This window comes from Mastomys coucha, unplaced genomic scaffold, assembly GCF_008632895.1.
Source record: "Mastomys coucha isolate ucsf_1 unplaced genomic scaffold, UCSF_Mcou_1 pScaffold21, whole genome shotgun sequence".
Classification (NCBI taxonomy): Eukaryota; Metazoa; Chordata; class Mammalia; order Rodentia; family Muridae; genus Mastomys; species Mastomys coucha.
In genome coordinates this window covers 63669751-63677651 of record NW_022196904.1, presented here as the reverse complement: position 1 = coordinate 63677651, position 7901 = coordinate 63669751, and the positions used below count along the sequence as shown (strand labels likewise).

The 7901-nt window shown below is 44.1% G+C and overlaps 1 long non-coding RNA gene across 3 annotated transcripts in view; it reads left to right on the top strand.

Moving 5' to 3' along the window:
• Window positions 1-970: 970 nt before the first annotated feature.
• Window positions 971-7901, top strand: part of LOC116100575 — a 15763-nt gene continuing 8832 nt past the window's right edge. For 2 of the 3 annotated variants that reach the window (XR_004122642.1, XR_004122643.1), the window contains exon 1: window positions 1093-1222. This is a non-coding gene — a long non-coding RNA (uncharacterized LOC116100575). Of the gene's footprint in view, window positions 1047-1092; window positions 1223-7901 lie in introns of those variants that run through there. The other variant, XR_004122641.1, reaches the window with a different exon arrangement.

The following is a 7901-nucleotide window of genomic DNA, read 5'->3' as shown; positions in this document are numbered from 1 at the left end:
ATTTTACACTATTTAGTGTATATGTGTGTTTGTGTGTGTGTGTATGTGCATATGAGTGCATGTGTGTATGAGTATGTTTGTGTATGTGTTTGTGTATATAAATGTATATGTGTGTGCATGTCTGAGAGTATGTGTGTATGAATGTGTATATATATGTGAGTATGTATGTATATGTGGTATGTGCAAGTGTGTGTGTGTGTGTGTGTATGAAGGTCAGAGGACAAATTTTGGGAATTGATTCTCTTTCTTCATCTACCCTGTGGGTCCCATGGATTCACCTCCGGCTTGGCAGTGAGCACCTTTACCCACTAAGCCACTGAGCCATCCTACCTGTCCCAAACTTTGTTTGTTTGTTTGTTTTGAGACACAGTCTCTCACTGGGACCAGGGGCTCACCAATTAGGCCAGGGTGCTGGGCCACTAAAGTCCCCAAATTTCTGCCTTTTTTTTTTTTACCTACCCCGGGATTGCAAGTGGGTTACAGTGGACTCAGCTTTTTATGTGGGTTATGGGAATCGAACTCATATCCCCATACTCATGTGGCAAGAACTTTACTGACTAAGGCATCTGTCCAGCACCTGCATATGTTTCTTTATCTCACCTCTGCCCTCATACCCATCCCCTGAGCCAGCCTCATTCTTGCATATCCAAACAAAAATATTCTTGCATGCATAACCATAGATACACATTAAAAATAAACCCACCAATAGACAGCTGCTAAATGTTCTACCTGGTCTTCATTTTTATTCCTAATAAACAGTATAGCTTGTAGATTATTCTTCACCAATACCTAATGCATGCTTCCCTTAAAGGGCTGCACATTTTTTTTTTTACAGTGATGTGTATGTACACTTGATGGAACTGCATTGTCCTTGTCCTGACATGACATCTGTATCCCTGTGTCTCCACCCCCCACCCCCACGCTGACTGTTAAGGTTGTTTCAGATCTGAAGCTCTGAGAAGCCGAATGAAATCCATCTACCCTCATCTTTGCTGCAGCCTCATGTGTTCCTCTTAAGAACTCTTACGTCATGCAGGATGGGGGAGGTGAGTTTATGCACACCATCCTCAGGCCAGCAAAGCGTCTATGACTGCTGGCCTTTCCTCTTAGGACTGCAGTCAAAAGAGAATTCATAAGCTAAGTCAAGAGACAGCTCAGAAAAAAAAAAAAAAGTCTCCAGAAGGCTGCTGAACTGATTGTCGGCTGTAGCAGTGACAATGCGGTGAGCTTTCCCCAGCATCCTTAGCCAAAGAGACCCCTGTCATCTTTTCCAAGACGACCTTCAGTCCCAGAGACCAGACAGTCTTGTGACTCATGTGGCTGGAGGCCTGGCTTTATAGTCCAGAGCCAAGTGGAAAACGAGTTGGGGCAGCTCTCCAAATCTTACCTGCATGGCTGTTAGTGGAGTAAAACTGTGGGCTGCTTAACTCAGCTCAGCTTAACTCCCTGACATCAAAGCTGGTGCCGAAAGCAGCCATTTTTTCTCAGAAAAGACACAGTGGAGAGCTAGGTTCTGCCTAGCTTTGTGCGAGGGACTTCTCTTGGCTGCCAGCCTTGGGGGTCGGACCTTTAAGGATTCTTCGATTCAGAAACAGCAGAGAGGCCAGCCCCTAAGTGCTGTCTGCCATGATAGAACAGGAGCCTCTTAACAGTGAGACCCCGATGTATGACAGTTCTCTACACCTCAACAGTGAGTGGAGAGAGACAGAAAGGTTAATAGTTATGAAGTGAACAGCCTTCAGAGTCTACAGTTAAAATGTTGCTAGGTGTGCTCCCCAACACCTTCCATCTACCCAAGCCCCTGGAGTCTGTGGTTTTTAAAAAAGCTTGACTCATGAACTGGATCAGCCGTTCAGTTCATAGAATGTTTGCTCAGCATGTACAAAGTCCTAGGTTTGGTTCCCTGCACTGCATAAAACTGGGTGTGAAATTACTGGGTTACTCCGGAGGTGGATGAAAGAGGATTAGAAAGAAGTTCAAGGTCAGGGCTGGGTATAGCTCACTGGTTTAGATGAGTCCATACTGTGTACTCTTCTTCCAGAGGACCCGTGTCTGGTTTCCAGTATCCAGGTCAGATGGTACGATGACTCATAACCTCTAGTAACTTACAGCTCCACGGGATCCGATGTCTCTGACCTGTGTGGGTACCTGCACTCCTGTGCACACAATCCTTAGTATATATATATAGTATTTTTTAAATTAAATAAATCAAAAAGTCAAGGTTATTCTTGGCTGTGTAATGAGCTGGAGGCAAGCCCGGGCTAATTAAAGCACGTCTCAAGAAAAGAAAAGGGAGGGTGGCTGGAGAGACACTCCAGTGGGGAGAAGCACTTGCTGTTATGAGAAAGGCCCAGGCTGGGCTCTGGGCACTCAGATGCTTGCTCAGAACCGTCAGTAACAACAGAAGCCAGTGCTCTGTTTCCGCTCCAAGGGCAATGAGCATGAATGTGGCAGATATATAATACATGTAGGGAAAATATGCTTATACATAAAACTAAATACATTTTGAAAAGTAAATAGATTCTTGGCTTACATATCTCTTAGTTTACTTTTGTTGTTCTGTTTAGGATTTTGCTTTTTTGGATTTTTTGAAAGACACTCCCTCTTTCTCCCAAACCTAGACACCCCACCCCTGAAAGTTGTAACAGAGGTATTATAAATTTGTTTACTAAGAAAATTCTTTAACTTGGGTATAAACTACACTCTTTGAGCAATGTTAAAAAGAAGCAGAGTGGGGGTGGGGTGGGTGGGAGCATTTCTTAGAGCTATGAGTCCTGAGCTGGGAAAGTCCTATGCACTCTCGCTGTAAAGATGCTTCTATACAATTCTCCCCTGAAAAAGCTTCCGTCCATGCTGCTACATGTAATGCTTTTTTCCTGTCTCTTATAAAATCCAACTCTACCTCCCACTGGCTCACTCTGAAGCTTCCTTCTTCATCAAAACCCACAAAAGAGTTTCACCTGGGTGGAGATCTCTCCAGACAACTCCTCAGGCAGCTGTTGGTGACAGTGTGAACTGGGAATCTGGGTTTTCCCCACTGTGCCCATTGCTGGTAGCCCTACTCTGTGTCCACCCTGACCTTGAACCAGTAGCGATCTGGATTCTGGGATTATAAACCTGGGCTACTATGCCTGCTTTAAATAATGCTGGAGATTGTACCCCAGGACCTCACGAATGCTAGACAACTACTCTACCAACAGAGTTACACCCCCAATCCACATGACAAGCAACAGAGAACCTACTACTGTTTTGGCCTCTAATCAAACATCGACTTAAAGGATTATAGATGCTGGGTTTAGGGTAAACCTGGTCCTCCCACTTGCCTGCTCCATTCTGATGCTGGACTTCTCCAGCCAGGCACAGGCAGCCCAGTACTAGGGCTGTCCCTGAGAGCAGTGCTGTAGCCTCCTCACCCTCGCAGCCTTAGGCGAAGTCTCCGTATGGATCAGACACGTGCTAACTTTGCTCATCTCTTTTCCTTCTTGTATAATGGAGTTCCCTTTCCAGACTTGAAAATAGCAGCCCTCTCACTTGAAAATAACTGCAGTGAAGAATTGTGGAGGCGGCCGAGGTGCTGATTACATCGTATAGGAGTGCGCTCAGTACCAGGGAACTGTAGGCTTAGTAAAATAGTCAAAAGTTATGTACATTTTATAAAAATCGAAATACATGAATACATTCAAATATCAATTCATCAGCAGTATAGTGTTGGCTTGGTCAATTTTCTGTCTTAGACAATTTAGAAAATTGTGTTTTTCGGTTTTAATAAGGTTAAGGATCAGGCATGTTGGATCACTTAGGAAGCTAAGGTAGGAAGAGCCTCCCTCAGCTCAAAGCCATCCTGGGTTACAGAGGGAATTCCAGGCCAGTCTGAGCTACAGTGAGACACTGCCTCTACAAAATAAAGAATAACGACCTGGTGTGTGTGTGTGTGTGTGTGTGTGTGTGTGTGTGTGTGTGGCTTAACTAGTATGAGAGCAGAAAGAGCTGAGTCTGAATTCCAGGTACCCACAGAAAAGGCTGGGCGTGGCCCTACAACAATCTTGGGGAACAGTGCAGAGACACAATGTTGGGCCTCACGCTCCCACTAGCCTAGCTTCAGGTTCTGTGAGTATCATTGTCTCAAGGGAATGAGGCAGAGACAGAGAAACACCTAACATTCTCTTCTTATCTGTAAGTGTCCATGGGTGTGCACGCCACTTTGTACGTGAGCACCTGTGTGCATGCGTGCATGTGTGTGTGTGTGTGCGCGCGCGCGCGCGCGTGTGTGTATTTATGTTTGTATGTATGTATATGTCTGTGCACATCAGTGGCATCACACACACATTTGGTGGTCAGAGGACAACTTTCTGAAGTCAATTCTCCCCTTCCACCATATTTTTTTAGAGATCTAAGTCAGTTCGTCAAACTTACTTGACAAGCACTTTAAACTTTCTGGACCATTTTTATGTCTCTTACAATCCAAAAGTTCAGCTTTTTGGATTGTTGTTTGTTTTTGTGTTTTAAGACAGGATCCTTCTCCTTTTAAAGATTTTAAAAAATTATTATTGTGAGCCGGGCGGTGGTGGCGCACACCTTTAATCCCAGCATTTGGGAGGCAGAGGCAGGCAGATTTCTGAGTTTGAGGCCAGCCTTGGTCTACAGAGTGAGTTCCAGGACAGCCAGGGCTACACAGAGAAACCCCTGTCTCAAAAAAAAATTATATATATATATATATATATATATATATATATGTATATATAGTTGTGTATGTATTATATGTGCGCAGGGGCACATGTGCCATTTTTCATGTAAAGATTAGAGACACCTTCTGGGGGTTGGTTCTCCCCACCATGTGGCTTCTGCAAAACTGAAAATAGCTGTCCGCCTTGTACTTCACTTTACCACTGAGCCATTTTGCCAGCCCTTGTTTTGCTTTGTGAGATACGGTCTCACAGAGCCCAAACTGCCCTTGATCTTGCTATATGGTCAAGGATGATATTGAAGCCCCAATCCTCTGCCTCCACCTCCACGCATCTCTGTGCTTCAGTTATTTGGAACTGTTGTTTATTTTTCTTCTTTTCTCTCATCTTTTTTTTTTTTTTTTTTTTTTTTTTTTTTTTTTTTTTTTTTTTTTTTTTTTTTTTTTTTTTTTTTGGTTTTTCAAGATGGGTTTCTCTGCATAACCCTGGCTGTCCTGGAACTCACTCTGTAGACCAGGCTGGCCTCAAACTCAGAAATTTGCCTGTCTCTGCCTCCCAAGTGCTGGGATAAAAGGCATGTGCCCCCACGGCCCAGCTCTCTCATCTTCTTAAATTAATTTCTTTTTAAACTTTTGTTAAGTCTATATTGTATGTTGAGCATTCTCTCCTCTGTCTTCATGTTTCTTTCTCCTCCATTTCCTCTGCATCGCACCCCCTTCCCACACTCCCCTTCTTACCAAGGACCAACAGTGAGGCCTAGATCTGTATCTCAAAATATACCCCTTCTCCGCTACATGTACCCTCTAGATTTTTCCTGGCTACCTTCCTGGATTTTTTGACCCAGGTTGGTGTCTATAATTTCCCAGTTGGTACACATGGGAAAATAGTAACTACATTCATTTACTATTAACTGCAAATCAACTCTGAGTTTCTGTTTTAATACGTGTTTCCTGTTTCTGTCTGGCTAGCCTAACTTCTTTTCATTAACTCTGTGGAATTTCTTCTGTGAAGAAATTTTTGTAGTTAAGTCCCCTTCAACCAGATAGCAGTGTTAACTCTCTCTCCCTCTCCCTCTTCCTCTCCCTCTCCTTCTCCCCCCCCCCCCCCCCCCGTGTGTGTGTGTGTGTGTGTGTGTGTGTGTGTGTGTGCCACAGTGCTGGGGGATGAAACGTGGGCCTCCTGATAGCAAACAAAGGCTTTTCTATCGAGCCACACCTCCAACCAAGCTGGGAAATATTCCATCACAAGGTTTTCTTAGAGCAGCTTTGTAGTTATTTTTAGTCAGGAGCAGACTTTTCTTTTGCATTTAATTTGAGTGTGTGCATGTGTGCGCACATGTGCCTGTGCACACCTAGGTATATGTCTATGCACCCCATGTGCAGGAGGCCTCAGATGCCCTGGAGATAGAGTCATCATGGGCTATGAGCTACCATATATGTGCTGGGAATGGAGCCCTCATCTGCTGTGGCGCTCTTAGTCACTGAGGCAAAGCGCCAGCCAGCACCAGGAACAGGCTTGTTTAGACTTCTGTCTGGACTGACCTTTTCATCCGCAGGACTGTGATCAACACAAAACAAATTCATCCTGCTACTTTCAGAAAGGAAAACAGAACTTTTATGTAATTCCTTCACTCGTGGCCCACCTTCTGGTCAACTTGGTTCTTTATATCCAATAGTGACTAGTGGCTGTATGTTCTGGAACATTCCTGAGCTCTTTTATAGTTAGCAAAACAGATGGGGCGGCGTCTCTCTTAATCTCTAGCTTGGCAGAGAGCAAACGAGATATGAAAACAAAAGCTGCATTTTGGAAACTGTAATACAGTTCCTTTTGGCAGCTCACCGGCTAACCTCTTCAGCAGAAAATGACCGAAAATAAGTGGCTACTGGCCATGGAAGGAAACTTAGATTCATTCTTCAAGATCTAGAAAGAGATAAAGGCACACTGACTGCTGAAGAATTAAAAAGGTCCCAGCTAAAAAGAGAGGGTGGCAGGGGAGGGAGGAGAGAGGGGAGAGACACTAAGAGAAAGGAGGGGAAAGAGAGGGTAAGAGAGAGGAGGGGAGAGAATGGGTAAGAGAGAGGAGAGAAGAGAGAGGAGAGAAGAGAGGGGGAGTGAAAGGTGGAGGGAGAGAGAGAGAGAGAGAGAGTAAACTAGAGAGAGAGGTAATAAACTTGCAAGTGCAGTTTATTACCATAGCAACTTTACTTTTTGCTTGTTTGTTATTGTCTGGTTTTTGTTTTGAGCCTTCTCCCCATTCTACCCCATCCCCTGGCTACTGCCTTAACAGGACATTTCAATTTCTCTCTCGTTTTATTGACATTGTTTTTATAAATTTATTACTCCTTTTGAAGGCAGAATCTTATGTAGCCCAGTCTGGTCTAGAACTCAAGATCTTCCAGGCTCAAACTCTGCAGGGCTGGCAGGAAAGGCCTGATGTGACACAGCGTGTCCTTGTGACCCAACTCTTATCTTGTTGGAGTCACATGGTACTGCTACATCAGAGTCCAGGTGTGTTTTGCTAATTGTTTTCTTACAGGCACTTTCGTCTTTCTGGTTTTGTTTCTCTCTGTCTTTGCCCTATCCATAAGCAGAGAACAGAATCTCACTGCTGCTATAGTTTGTGTCCTTGGAGCTGGTGAGCCTGGGTTTGTTTTCAGACATTTGAAGCCACACGTGTAACTTTTTCTTGAGAAATAACTGGTGCAAATCCCTTGCATACTTATCCGTGGAACCTTATCTTGCTGGCTGTAATGATTTCTTCAGATATTATGATTATTAATTCCATCTCATATTATTAATAAATGGGCTCTTTAGTGTTGCATGGCTTTTGAGCTTTGATTTAATTGGATTAGTTTTGGCCTAGATATTTTGCATTTTTATCTGATCAGCTCCATAAACCCAACTCATCCATAATTCATCTCCATGCCTTTGATATTGGGCTAACCTACTTAGGATTTTCTTTTCAAGAACCTGCCTGAGATAGACCAGATTGCACCTTCTGCTTACAGCCCACTAGGGGACTGTAAGTCTCACTCGTCAGCTGGGGACTGTTGAAGTGGTTGCTGCTGTTGAGATTGTTCCTTAATGCTCCCACACAACTGCACAGCTATAACTTTATTAAGAGAGTACCAGCACTTGGGAGGCAGAGACCAGTGGGTTTCTGAGTTCGAGGCCAGCCTGGTCTACAGAGTGAGTTCCAGGACAGCCAGGGCTACACAG